Below are 14,733 nucleotides of genomic sequence, written 5' to 3' on the forward strand. Positions count from 1 at the left end.
CATGGAAAGCATTTGTTATAAGCAAATATCACTCAATGCTTCAAAGTCCTCTTAAGTTATAGGCCCAAAACTAACAGTATAATATACAAAATTATTTTTTGTTGAGATGATCAGCTGATAACTTGAATTTTGTTGAAGGAAGGATAGGAAACACCTGGCTGACAGAAAGTTTTGTTATCCAGTAGTTCACTTTCTCAGCTCCAAAACCAAAACATCAAATCCTCCACAACACATGCACACTCTTTTTTGCTGCACCACTGTGAGATCCAAGATGGGTGAGGAATGTGCCTTTCTTTTGGAAAGAGGGAGAAGGATAACTGTAAAACAGTAGGTAGGAAAAGAGAACCTGCAAGATACTAACCCACAGCAATCATTTAGAACAAAAGAAATAAGAAAGTTGAGGATCTGAAAATTGATTCTCTTAGAATTATCTTGACTTTGAACCCCTTGTAAAGTCTTCATGGGCTTTTAGGGCTGCACATGCCTCAAGTTGAAGACCACTGTCTTAGGAGATGTAATTGCTGACCTGTGTGGGAGCTGGGATGGGAATGTCTCCCTCCCTAGTCCAAAACAAACTTTCTAGGTAAGAATTTTCTAGGAGAAAGAAATCTCCTTCTTGTGGCTTGCCACGTTGGCCTTTGCCTTAAACTTGAAGATGTTTGTCTTAGAAGGGCTCTTGTACCTTGAACTTTCTGTGTTTATATCATGACCCTCATTCAGCTCTACTTCTTAACCTTGGGCCCTCTGCTGGTGGCTATCACCAATAGATGAAAAATACCAGGGGATGTCTTTCCTTATCTCTATCCTGATTCACAGGGGCTGATCCCAGGGAAAAATTCCAATGGAGTCATTATCTTTAGTGATAGTGGGCAGATTCTTGTTTTGAACTTACTGCAAGGGAAATGCAAATGGACCCAGAAGTCTGATATTTTTCAGACTGGGTCCTTAGCACAATTTTCCCTAACTCTGACCATGAACATCTCTCACCCCTCTAAAGAGGCTCTCTCTCTCTCTCTCTCACACACACACACGCACGCACGCACACACACACACCACGAAGGCCTGGAAATGATTTATGTGGCAGGAAATCTATTTGGCAGGAGTGTGAAGAATGTACTGAAGGAGTTAAGACTGAAAGCAGTGAGACCATTTAGGAGACCTTTACGGTCCATGCAAGAGATGATAATGGCCTGAACTCAGGCAAGAACAGTGGAGATGGAAGGAATGGGTAGTCTTGGGAGATGTTAAAGAAAAGGAAAGGACTTATTCAACTTAATGATTGATTGGATTAAGGTGATGAGAGAGAGAGAGTCAGGTTCAGGATGAGTCCCACTTTGCATTTGATTGATATGCCTAACTGGATAAATGGTAGTACCTCTACCAATCAAATGCAAAGAAAAAATGAAATTGAGAAGATGGCAAGTTCAATTTTTGCATGATTAATCTGATGTGCCTGCTGGATAGATAGGAATAATTATAAAGTAGGCTGTTGAGTACATGGGTCTGAAGCCCAGGAAAGGGGTCTGGGTTAAAGATACAAATTTAGGAAATCAGTACTGTATAGGTGGACATTCAAATCATGGTAGAGGATTAGATTACCAAAGAGATAGTGTAGAAAGAGATGAGGAGAGGGCCAAGTGCAGAATCCTTAGGAAAACAAACACTTAAGTCTGGGCAAAGAAGAGAAGCTGGCCAAAGAGATGATAAAAATAGAAGAGAGGTGGAAAGTGAAACTAGAAAGGGAGGGAAGCTTCCAGGAAGACATAAATGGCCCTAGAGTTAAACGTCTAAAAAATATGCATTGGATCTCTCCTAGATAGATGCAAACACCAATTTTTTTTTTAAAGATTTTATTTATTTATTTGAGAGAGAGAGAATGAGAGACAGAGAGCATGAGAAGGAGGAAGGTCAGAGGGAGAAGCAGACTCCCCGCCGAGCAGGGAGCCCGATGCGGGACTCGATCCCGGGACTCCAGGATCATGACCTGAGCCGAAGGCAGTCGCTTAACCAACTGAGCCACCCAGGCGCCCCAAACACCAATTTTTTTTTTGGCCCGATCCCATTGCCCCATTAATAATTTCTCCATTTCCTTCCCTCAACTAAATGTTAAACTTCAGGAAGGAGTTATTTTCTATTTCTGTCTCCAATTCCTCATTTCCAACTGTCCCCTCAGTATCCAGTAGTATGACTTCTGCCTGTTCCATTCTACTGACCTTGATCTTTCAAGGACCTGCATGCTATCTTATCAATGGCCTTTTCTCATTCCAGTCTTTTGGAGATGATGCGGGGAAGGATCAGTAGGAGTGTAGGGAAGTAAGAAAGAAAAAGGAAGGAAGTCAATAAATGGTGCCCTCTCAAGTCAGTTACCACTGTAACTAGAACTTAATCTTGCCTGGGCACTCTGAGACTCAGCATAGAGCATGGGCTCAGAGTTATCCTAAGGGGTGTGGGATTGGGATGTTTATACATAAACTCTAGTCAGTCATTGGTTGGGGGTTGCTGCATTGGAGTGAGGGCAGGAAAGCATCAATTCCCCAGTGTTTCTGGTTAGACACTGCTGGGGCAGCCAAAGGCCCTTAGACAATTGGAGTCAGGCATCCTATCCTATAAGACCTGAGGTTATCTGGATAGAGCACTGACTGGGTCTGCCACATCCCTTTTTTTTGGCCTCCTCACCATATTTTACTCTGCCCTCCACCCTTTCTTCATGTAATCTCTTTAATTTCTGTCCTGGTATGCTAACCAAGTTCTTATTCCCACTTTGCCCTCTCTCTTTCTGTGAATGGTTCTTTCTTCTGTCTCTTAAATAAGAGCAAACTGGAAGGTGAAACTCTAGTCCTCAGTCTTCTGTTCTTTGTTTCTTTCACACTTGATATTTCTTCTGACCTCATTACCTCAACTCTTGCTTCTATGCAGATTACTCCCAGTGTGTTGCATATAATTATGTTCAATGACTTAGCTGTTGAGATCAAAATTTATTTAAAGGTCTTCAGGCAAAAAAAAAAAAGACTTTGGGTATTTTTTATAACTCAACAGACTGAAAAATCTATAAATGTCTGCTGGGAGTCATTCAGGAATTACACTTCCCGCTGACTGTGAGAAGCAGGCTCAATATATGACTCAGCTTGCAATCAATGGAGCATTATGTTTCAAGGAAATGGGAAAGTCTTATACCAATTTAGAACTTGTCATTAAATCCAGTCTGATTCTTTGTCCACAAAGAAGCGCAGCTCCCTACTGTCAAAGCCTGAGCTCTTGGGATCTTTGCCCATTTCCTAGACAGAGCCATAATTAATAATGTTTGCTATCAAGAAAAGCAGCATGATTGAACCCCTCAAATCAAGCTAGTGAGAGAGAGAGAGAGAAAGAAAGAGGGAGAGAGAGAGAGAGAAAGAGAGGGAGGGTGGGAGGGAGAGAGAGGGAGAGAGAAAGAGAGGGAGGGTGGGAGAGAGAGAGAGAGAATGGGACAACGAACACAGAAGGGTGGTTATTGCAGAGATGGAGCCTAAGGGAAGAATAAAGGGAAGGCTCCCAGGCAGGTCTTTGGCTCTGGATCCATCTAAGATCCCAGTGGCTGCTCAGGGAGTGGTGGAGAGGGGAGGGAGTTTTAGACTTTTAGATTGGGATCAGTCTTCTGCTATCATCATTTACAATTTTTCTTTGGCTTCTGTCTTTAACTCATATTTAAGAGTGGAATATTGAAAATTTGGTTGGAAGCTCTGAACACATCAGAGCTGCTTTGTTAAGAAGCTCAAAAATTCTGATTCCTGATTTTTTTTTATATGGCCTATTTAAATTTTTTTATTCATTTCTTTCTAGAAGCTAGAAGATGTTCTGTTTGTTCCCAGGGTTTTGAAATTTCACTAAGATACCCCTTGATGAGAGCCTATTTTAGGGTACTGTGCTGGGTACTCTATAGGCCCTTTAAATCTGTAAACTAGAATATTGTCCTGAATTATTTCAAGAATTATTCCCTTCCTTCTGTGCTTTCTGTTCTCTCTTTTTGGACTCTTTATTTGGATATTGGACTTCCTGAGCAGGTCTTCTAATTTTCTTACCTTTTCAGATTGTCTTGCCTTCTAATTTTTCTATCTTTTCTTACCAGTATTCCATCTTTTGTCCTTTTGTTTCCGTATCATGGGGGACTGGTTCTTTCAGTCTTTTTATTAAGTTTTAAAAAAATTTCTACTATCACATTTAAAATTTTAAGGCTCCCTTTGTATAAGTACACCCTTTTCCTTTTGATAAATCCCCTTTTAAAAATATTTATTTATTTAGAGAGAGAGGGAGAGAGAGTGAGAGAGAGCAAGAGAACATGTGAGTGAGGGGAGAGAGAGGGAGAGAATCCTCAAGCAGACTCCCCACTGAGTGTGGAGCAGGGCGCGGGTCTCAATCCCAGGACCCTGAGAACATGACCTGAGCCGAAATCAATTAAAATCTAAAATTAAGGGGCGCCTGAGTGGCTCAGTCAGTTAAGTGTCTGCCTTCGGCTCAGGTCATGATCCTGGAGTCATGGGATCAAGCCCTGCATCAAGCTCCCTGCTCAGTGGGGAGTCTGCTTCTCCCTCTGCCCTCACCCTGCTTCTGTTCTCTCTTTCTCTCTGTTTCTCTCTCATATAAATAAATAATTCTTAAAAAAACCAAAAACTAAGTGAGACGCTTAACCAACTGAGCCAGCCAGGTGCCCCTAAATCCCTTTTGATAAATACATTCTTTTCTTCTTTCAATGATGTAATATCCATCTGAGAACTTTGATAATCAAAAAACTTTTTTCCTCCCCTGAATAGGCTCTGTTTCTTCAAAGTTATCTTTTTTTTTTTTTAAAGATTTTATTTATTTATTTGAGAGAGAGAGAATGAGAGACAGAGAGCATGAGAGGGAGGAGGGTCAGAGGGAGAAGCAGACTCCCCGCCGAGCAGGGAGCCTGATGCGGGACTCGATCCCGGGACTCCAGGATCACGACCTGAGCCGAAGGCAGTCGCTTAACCAACTGAGCCACCCAGGCGCCCTCTTCAAAGTTATCTTTATCTGTTTGTTTTGGTCTCTCTGAGGTTTTCTTTAGATGTGTGGTGATCCTTGGCCTCTGCTCATATTTAAGATGGGGCATAAAAAGCTGACTGGAGCCTCTGAGAACATGGTTTGGGGCTTGTCAATGGTGGATTTCACTGTTAAACAGGCTAGCAGGGCCAACTGGTTAGCAAATCCCTATGTCAGAATTTTGAAGTCTTTCTCTTGAGCTTTTCAAAATGATCAGAGGAAGATCTTCCAGTCTCCTGGACAGTATAGGCCTGGCTGCCAGTATTCTGGGAGCCGAGAGGGAGAAGAGGCCTGGTAGTTTCACTATTCAGTATGTAAATGTTCATATCCTCCTGTTTTCCATATGGATTACCCTATCCTCAGTTATGCCTGATTCTGCCAGTGTAGACCCTTAGATTTTCCTTCTCCAGAGAACATTCCTCTTCACTCTTGGAGGAAAGGCCTCCAGCCTCCCACTAGGGCTGGAGAGAGGTAGTTTTCCTGCTGTGTGGATTGGGAAAGGCATCTGAGGAGCTAACAGCTTCTTAAAAGAACTTTCAGTCAATCTCTTTTATCTCAACTCCTTACTTCAGCCCCACTTCCAGAGGTACCTGGAGCTGTCAATTCATGAGCCCCTTGGGTTTTACAGTGTAAATCAGACTGCTTCTTATCTTTCATCATTGATTTAGGATTTATTTTACTAGAGACTGTTAAGCCAGTTGTTGCTTGTTCAAGGGTTTTCTAACTTCCAAAATGTAGTTGTTTTTGTCTCCTTTTCTCTTTGTCTTTGTGGATTTATGCCTTTTTAAAAAATCCCTTCCTACTTGTTTTCATGAGATTTTGAGAGAGAGTGGAGGTTACTTCATGCTTTCTATTTGTCATCTTAATTTAGATGTCATAGGAGAAAACCTTGGATGCTTCACCCTAGTTAGAGCTCTCCTCCAGAAAACAGAGGTTGTGGGAGTGAGGCCTAGATCTTTGGAGGAACTTTGGAAGAAGGGAATCCCATGAACCTGGAAAATGCAACCTCTCCTCAGCCAAAGAGCATGGGGATTCTTGCAGTTCAGTCCACATAGCCTCTTGAGGCTGTACATGGAGACTCCTTAGAGGAGAGTCAGGACCCACCACAGGAACTTGTCCTTCATGATCCTGATCGCTCTGCAGCCCCCTATCTGTACTACATCTCTTCCTTAATCCCATTCAGCCTGAAGGAGTATTTCTTTGTGATCTTTCCTGCTCTAGAAAAGCAGGAGCTGATAACTTCTCATTCAGGAACTGTTAAAAACCAAATGGATTTCTTAGAAAATTTTAGAATGCTGGAGGTGAAAAGAGTTTAGAGAACGTCAAGTTTAACCCTGCTATTTTAGAGTTGAGGAACTGGTAGGTCCAGAGGGGTTAATTGATTTGTTCAAGCAAACAGCTGCCGAGGAGCAGAGCTAACAATAGAATTCAAGTCTACCATCCTCCAGTCAGGAGTCCTGCCCAGCACCACCTGCTGTGTGGGCAGGTGGCCAGTCTGTGCGTCCACATCTCCTTAAAGGTCATTAGAGTGGTTCATAAACCACCTTACAGCTGAAGCAGAGTTTGCTCTAATTTTTATCACATTGATTATTTCTACACATAATATGTAATATATGGGTCTCTCTGCTTAGATTTGATTGTGAAAACACTCACAAACAAAAGGAGGAGGGGGGTCTGCTGGAAGGTGAGGGTCACCAAGGCTAGGCCCAGTGGAAATACTAGGGGTAGAGGTGGCTTACCCTGGCTTCCTACTTTTGCCCCTCTGTCAGCTCACCCCTCTAGTCCCTCTCTAAACACAAAGAACAACAGCAAACTGCCACTACACTTCCTTTTCTCTCTTCTGAGAAATATATGCAAAATAACTTCTTTTCTCTCTTCACTAATCCTCAAAGAAGTTTTCATTTTAAAACTTGAGATGTGATTGCTTACAACAGGTATTTAAAATATATGTGATAACGATCAATGGGAAGCCAGGCGACCCACCTATACCCTCAGTACTTCCATGGGGCCTAGCCTTGGTGACTCCCTCCTCCCAGCAGACCCACTCCTTTTGTTTGTGAGGGTTTGCACAGTCAAATCTAAGCAGAGACCCATACAATATATATTTTTATTAATATGTTACATATATCAATAAACATGTTTATTATACATTAATATATAAAATAAATAATATATATTATGTATTATAATAATATATTACATATATTTTTATATGTAACAATAATCAATGTGATAAAAATTAGAGTAAACTCTGTTTGGGCTGTAAGGTGGTTTATGAACCACTTTAATGATCATTAAAGAGACGTGGACACACAGACTGGCAGCCTGCACACACGACAGGTGGTGCTGGGTGCTGGCTCCTGATTAGGAACCACCCAGGTTTCAGACCAAGGCCTAGGGCAAGAACAGAAACTGATGGGAGAAGTGGCCCAGGACTCCCAGGAGATAGGTGGGTTTGGGTGTATGAAGTGCAGACCCTAGGATATTATTTAGAAAGAAATTTCCCAGAACAAAAATCAGGAGTCAGAAATGATCTGTACTGAGAGGAAGAGTTGCTAAGATTAAGTTATGTCTGTTCTGCATTTTAAAAAATATTTTGTTCAATAAGTACTTGTTGAGCAGCAGGTCGAATCAGATCTGGAAGACATCATTGGTAGTGGACATTGCTGTCTTTGGCCACTCAACACACATTCCCCCTTTTCTTGGTAATAGTATCTAATGTTTATTCCTATGGTCCACAGGCTTCAGGGGAACTTGACGCATCGCTTTTCTGCTTTAGGAATGGGATATAAGATATGGGATATGGTGTGTATCTTAAGGTAATAAACACAGGTGCAATCAGACTAAGATGAGGACTTTGGCTCAGCAAGTTGGACAAGGAAAGTGCTCTTCCTCCTTTCACATGAACAGGGAACCATATGGGTCCTGGCATCTCTGCTGGTCATCTTGAAACTTCAAGGGGAGAAGCCTGTCAAATATAGAGCCAATGATGAAGAAGTGGATTTGAGAAAGTGAGAAACTGGGACCTGACTCCATCATTTCAGCATTTGGATTAAGTCTGGCCTGAAACTCCAGACTGTTCAGCTACATGAGCAATTATATTCCCTTTTGCCCAAATCATCTGTTTTACTTAATTTAAAAGAATATACCCAAATGCTCTTTTGATTTTTTTCTTTTTCTTTTTTCTTTTTTTTTGCATTTCTATGTTTATGACCTCTCTAGTCAGCCAAAGGTATCTACCAACTATGAGGGTGGGGAGGATTAGGACTCTTAAAAAAGGAATTTAATGAGAAAAAAAAAAAGAGTCAAAGTTCGATTTTCTACTTGAGTGCACAAAAGAGAAGAAAGAGAGAGAGAAAGTGGGAGTAAGCAGGCAGACTCTTGTATTGTGACTTTAACCTTCCTGGCAGAAATTCCAGTATGGCTATTATTAAATAGACTGTGGAGAAAGCTGAAAGTAGAGGGGCTTGGGTTCTACACTCTATTTCAAAATGTGGGAGCAGAAGGCTTCACAGGGTGGCTCTGCACCAACATAGGATGATGAAAACAGAGTGAAATCCAAATACAGTGCGACATAGACAAGATAGAGAGAGAGCTAAGTTGACACTGTGACTCTATTGATACTCCTATAAGGTATGGAAGGGATCTAGAGGTTCCTGCAAGCACTGTGAGGGATACAGAAAGTAGCTGATGGTGCTAGTTGGTCCGGCTAGAGGGTTGTCATGGTAGCAGCAAAGTAACCTTGTAGCCGAAAGCTTCAGGCAAATTACCTGGTTGGGTGTTCTCTGGGGGTCATAGTGAGACATCATGGGGATCCATAGTGCCAGTGAGAACCAAGTAGGGCCAAAGATAATCTTCCCTGTTGCATCTGCTTGCTCTCCCTATTGGCGATTCCTCCTGTAATTTTTTATTTTTGGTTTGGCATTAAGTATACTCACATTGTTGTGCAACCATCAACACTCCATTTCCAGAACTTTTTATCTTCCCCAACTGAAATTCTGTACCCCTTAAATATTAAGTCCCCATTCTCCCACCCACCCTGCCCCTGGTACTGCCACTCTATTTTCAGTCTCTATAAATTCGACTACCCTAGGTACCTCATGTAAGTAGATTCATGCCGTATTTGTCCTTTGTGACTGGTTTATTTTACTTAGCCTAATGTCCTTAGGGTTCTTCCATGTTGTAGCAAGGATCAGAATTTCCTTCCTTGTGCTACTACCACACTGTTTTGATTACTGTAGCTTTGTGGTAAGTTTTGAAATTAGGATATATGAGACCTCCAATTTTGTTCTTCATTTTCAAGATTGTTTTGGTTATTCAGGATTCCTTAAGTTTCCATATGAATTTTAGGATGGATTTTTCTATTTCTGCAAAAACATCATTGAGATTTTGGTAGGGATTGCATTGAATTTGTAGATCACTTTGGGTTGTATTGACATCTTAGTAAATTTAAGTCTTATAGTCCATGGACATGGGATGTCTTTCCATTTATTTGTGTCTTTAATTTCTTTCAGCAATGTTTTATAATTTTTAGTGTATAAATCTTTTGTCTTAACTGTTGTTTAGTCTTAACGATTTTATTCTTTTTGAAGCCATTGAAAGTAGAGTTGTTTTCTTAACTTCCTTTTTTAGATTGTTCATTGTTAGCATATAGAAATGCAACTGATTTTTAAACATTCGTTCTGCATCCTTCAATTTTGCCAATTCATTTATTAGTTCTAACAGTTTTCTTTGGTAGAGTATTTAAGGTTTTATACATATAAACTCATGTTGTCTGTGACCAGAAATCATTTTACTTCTTCCTTTCCAATTTGGATACTGTTTCTTTTTCTTGCCTAATTGCTCTGGCTAAAACTTGTAGTATTATGCTGAATAGAAGTGGTGACAGTGGGCATCCTTGTCTTATTCCTGAGGGAAAGCTTTCAGTCTTTTACCATTGAGTATAATGTTAACTGTGGGTTTTCATATATGGCCCTTATTATGTTGAGATAGTTTCCTCCTATTCCTAGTTTGTTGGGTTTTTTTTTTTATCATGAATGTAATTTTGTATTTTTTTAAAAGATTTTATTTATTTATTTGACAGAGAGAGAGACAGTGAAAGAGGGAACACAAGCAGGGGGAGAAGCAGAGGGAGAAGCAGACTCCCCACCGAGCAGGGAGCCGGGGCTCGATCCCAGGACCCTGGGATCATGACCTGAGCCAAAGGCAGACGCTTAATGACTGAGCCACCCAGGCGCCCCTACAATTTTGCATTTTTAATAGTCAGAAATTTTAACACAAAAAAATCAAGATTTCTACCCCCATTTAAAAAATCTTAAAATCTTTTTTTTTTAAAGATTTTATTTATTTATTTATTCATGAGAGACAGAGAGAGAGAGAGAGAGGCAGAGGGAGAAGCAGGCTTCCTGCAGAGCAGGGAGCCTGATGCGGGACTCGATCCCAGGACCCTGGGATCATGACCTGAGCCGAAGGCAGACGCTTAACCATCTGAGCCACCCAGGCGCCCTTAAAATCTTTTAACACTGAATTTACATTTCCTTATGGTCTCTGAAGCTGAATTAGCAACTCTTCTCCTATACAGCATGTTCTTCAGACATACCCACCATCTAGACTTTTCCACTCATTTTACATATCTAGAAGGATTTACTTTTTGACCTCTGTTATCATAATAGCAAACATTCATTTAGTGCTTATTGGTGCCTGACACTGTCCTAAGCCTTTTGCATGTATTAATGAATTTAATCCATACAATAGCCCTGTGTAGTAATTATTATCCCCTTACCTGATAAAAATCTAAAGCACAGAGCTAGTAAGTGGTGAAGTGAACAAATGTGGTACTAGAGTAGTAAATGGTAGTGAACAAAGAACTGATTGGGGAAAAACAGATAGCTGTGCTTAATGGTTGGTGCCTTTCATTTTATACATAATTTGAAGACCAAGGCAAGTGCTTATACTTTGTGATAGCAAGTTGCCTCACTTATTTCAAGATATGTGGTGATGTGCCAGGTACCTGAGGCTGATAAAAGTCTGAAAGCTCCTAAAATAGGGTGTTACTCTGTGCCTTCCTGTATGGGTATACAAACTAAATCTTAGTTGTTTGGGCCAAAGTGCTACAAGTACTGAGCTTTATGTCTGATTATGAGAGTTAAGTTGTAGTGGTGCTGATGGGAGAAGCAAGTATTTCCACAATGGTAATCAGAAACTCTAGGAACTTCTTTGGGCTTTAAGGGATCTGAATTGTTTTCTCAGATTAAAAATGGGCCTTTTTACTTACATAAAAGCTGTGTGTATATGGAAACTCAGAACAAAATACATTAAAAAATCTTTTTTGGGGCACCTGGGTGGCTCAGTCGGTTAAGCGGCTGCCTTCGGCTCAGGTCATGATCCCAGAGTCCTGGGATCAAGCCCTGCGTCAGGCTCCTTGCTCAGCGGAGAGCCTGCTTCTCCCTCTCCCTCTGCCTGCCACTCCCCCTGCTTGTGCTCTCTCTCTCTCTCTGTCAAATAAATAAATAAAATCTTTAAAAAAAAAATCTTTTCTGGTACCTCTTTCTATAGGAACAGCAAAACATTACACTTTATTTTTTAGGTTGAAAGAACATTTCAGCTGCTTTCTTCTGTCAACATGATGTCATTTTCAAAAGAAGCACTTGTCTAATATAAAAAAAATTGAAAAACAATATGAATCTTAACTGAAGTTTCTTTGAGAGATACCTGTAGTATACATGTCCTTTTTTCACCTGCTCATCACTATATGATTTTTTCTGATAACAGAACCTTGATTTTCCTTTGGAGAATGAGCTGTCCCACATTCTTTGTCCCCAGACTAAGGCATATGGTTGGTGTATGATCCAGAATTTGCTAATGAGACATAATCCCAAGATTTTATTGGGACTACATGGAAGTAAATGCTCTTTTTTCTACTGGAATGGTCAGCTATAAGGATGACATAAATTGAACACTGGAGAAAGGTGGGCAGGTGGGAAGAAATCACTAAATGAGAATAAACTCTTTGAGTCAAAGTGAATAGAGACCATATCCTGATGACATTGTTTGTACTTTGGATCCAGCCATACCTGAAGCATCTATCCAGATTTGGATTTTTCAATTATTAAGCTACAAATATTCCTTTTCTTAAGTCAGTTTGAGTTTGAGTTTTTGACACTTGCAAGAAAAATCCCTCAATGAACAAAAGAACTCCATTTATTACCTATAACAAAACATCTAAAAATCCTTTCCCCTGTTTCTCAGTGTCTCTCAGTGTCATTCAGAATGGCAGTTATGCTAACTCCCTAGTCTTACTCTCTCAAATCTCTCAGAAACTTTCTCTCCTAAACTTGGCTCACGGTACATCTTTGTTTTTCTCACTTCCAGACTCAAAACTTTTCTGGCTCTCTTCCCCCAACCCCTTCTTCTGAGAGAAACATAAAATCTGGCTGAGTTTTGTAGCCTTCTGAGGCTCCTCTGCTTCTGTACCTCTTTTCCTTATCTAGATCAGTGCAATTAATGCCCAGGCTGTTTTCTGAACAACAAAGGAGCCTTTCTCTTCAAAAGGGTGAAGGACTGAAAATACACGTTAAATTTTCTGTTCTGGTGTCATTTGTATTCAGTACAAATAGTGTGTTTGCTTGAATGTTAATCCTGTTTGCAAACAGCTACTCCTAGGGTTCCCTTTGGTTAAGTTTTGCTACAATAGTGCCTTGTTTTGCTTTGTCTGTTTGGTTTTTGAAGGGGAGTGGGGAAAGAAACTAGTTAAACCAATCTGATTGTTTTTACAAGCCAGAGAAACGGTCAGGTCCAAGCTGATATGGAGTGCTAGGGTTACTCTATTGCCATTTATATACACCCCCCCCCCCTGCCGCTTTGGGAATATTCTTTGGGTTTTCTACAGAAACAGCCAGAGACTCTCATCGACAACTGCTTCACTCAGCAACTCCTTCATAAACACATTTTTCAGACATTGTGCCCAGGGCTCTTTTAAGTGTCCTAAGAATATTGACTCATTCAAAAGCAGCCCAGCTGCAGTTGGGAAAGCACCAGCACTTGCTCCATAAAGATCTAGATTGTCTCTTTACATCAAGAGGCATCCAAAAGTCCTATTATGCTGGACACTCAGATGATCTCTAGCTCCTTTGTGAACACACTGGTTACAAGGCGTCTGAATTCCTTTCTTGAGTTTATTCAAACTGTCACTCACACTGGGGAACCCATCGGGGAGACCACCTTGTATGATTGGCTGCCTAGAGCCCAGGGAACTGTCAAGATGACTTTGGGAGACATCTCACCTTTTAAAAGCCCCATTTTTCTTTCACATTTTTTGTTTTGTTTTCTCATGAATTTTCCCAACCACAGTGAAGTAAAATCTATTATAGTGTCCTGGAATGGTAGGAAAAAGATGGTAGGGAAAAGATGTCATGGTACACCCAGGGGGTGGTTGAGGAGAATTTAAGGAAGGTACTTTTTAAAAGAAGTGGGAAGGGTTAAAGGAAACTTCTGTGAGCCATTACCAGCCCCATTCCTGAAGGGGCAAGGGCAGTGTGAGTGGTACAGAACCAGAGAGAACTATAGGAGAGGACCGCAGGATTGGAGTAATGGCTTCCAGATAAAGAATATAGCCACTGCTAACAGAGCTGGCCCTCGGTGGACACAGGGGGAGGTCCTGAATACTATCCTGCCTTGCGATCTCCTGCAGATGCCTCCCATTGGCCAAAACCAAGTGAAAGTCATAGAACAACTGATGTAGTCCATAAAGGTCAGCCCTGAGTCAGAGCAAGGTGGAGAGTGGATCTGGAGAGACAGAAGAAAAACCAGCAGTCATATTCTATCTTTTCCCACAGCTAGCACCTTGGTTCAGGCCTCGCTCTTTCTTACCTGGCCTAGGGAAGTAACAGCCTCCCTGCCTGTCCTCTTGACCTATCTAGACCATTGCTTTTATGACCAGTTCTGTTTCCAAGAGACTATATTCATTCAGTAGGGGATTGCGGTATATAAACCTGAGTCCAGGAACCAGCTCTGCAATGTCAAGACCCCTCCGTCAGAGATTTCCTCGGTAAAATGTCAGGTGGACTTGGGGATGCCCAAAGTCCTTCCCCAACCACGATTTACGGACGCAAGACATATTTTTAAATATCGAGGCATCGACTTGCGACTTTTAAACACGAACAGACCGCTTGAAATGGACTGAAGCTGCCTCCCTGCCCCCTTCCAGAAGACCACGTCACCCTGGCTGACAATCAATTGCTTCAATCCTGCTGTCTCCAAAGGGCGTAGGCTAAAGGGGTCCGGGGCAGGCAGTTTCCTGGAGCGTTAGACCCTCCCATCGCGCGGGTAGGGGGAAGTCGCTCAGCTCAGGCACAAATCCTGGGCGTCCCTGGCCGTCTTCGACGCTGGCCGGGGCAGCGCTGGGGGGCGGGCAGCAGAGAGCGCAGGCGCAGTGTCCGCACCCGCTGCGCCCCCTCCACGCCCCGCCTGGAGGCCTCAGCAGCCCTGGCCGCGTTTTTCCTGGCGAAGCGCACCGCGGCCACAGTCGCGGTAGAGGCTGGACTAGGCGCGCGGTAGCGGGCATTCCCTGCCGCGGAGCGCCGCGCGCACCTTCCTCGCCGTGACACACAGGTAACCGGGCCCCGGAGTCAGGCGGCAGCGGCAGACTGGCACCTTGACGCTGCCTGTCGGGCCGCCCCACCCGAAAGGAGTGAGAGC

At 42.1% G+C, this 14,733-nt stretch overlaps 1 protein-coding gene across 3 annotated transcripts in view; it reads left to right on the forward strand.

Annotated features, from left to right (window-relative positions):
* The first annotated feature begins 14,430 nt into the window (after window positions 1-14,430).
* The window catches only part of SLC35G2 (solute carrier family 35 member G2), a 40,875-nt gene continuing 40,572 nt past the window's right edge, over window positions 14,431-14,733 (forward strand). For 2 of the 3 annotated variants that reach the window (XM_031034973.2, XM_081826842.1), the window contains exon 1: window positions 14,431-14,646. The gene's annotated coding sequence lies outside the window, so the exon portion shown is untranslated. The remainder of the gene's footprint in view (window positions 14,647-14,733) is intronic. The other variant, XM_031034966.2, reaches the window with a different exon arrangement.

Source organism: Leptonychotes weddellii, chromosome 1 (assembly GCF_054177405.1).
Source record: "Leptonychotes weddellii isolate Sample4059 chromosome 1, ASM5417740v2, whole genome shotgun sequence".
Taxonomy (NCBI): domain Eukaryota; kingdom Metazoa; phylum Chordata; class Mammalia; order Carnivora; family Phocidae; genus Leptonychotes; species Leptonychotes weddellii.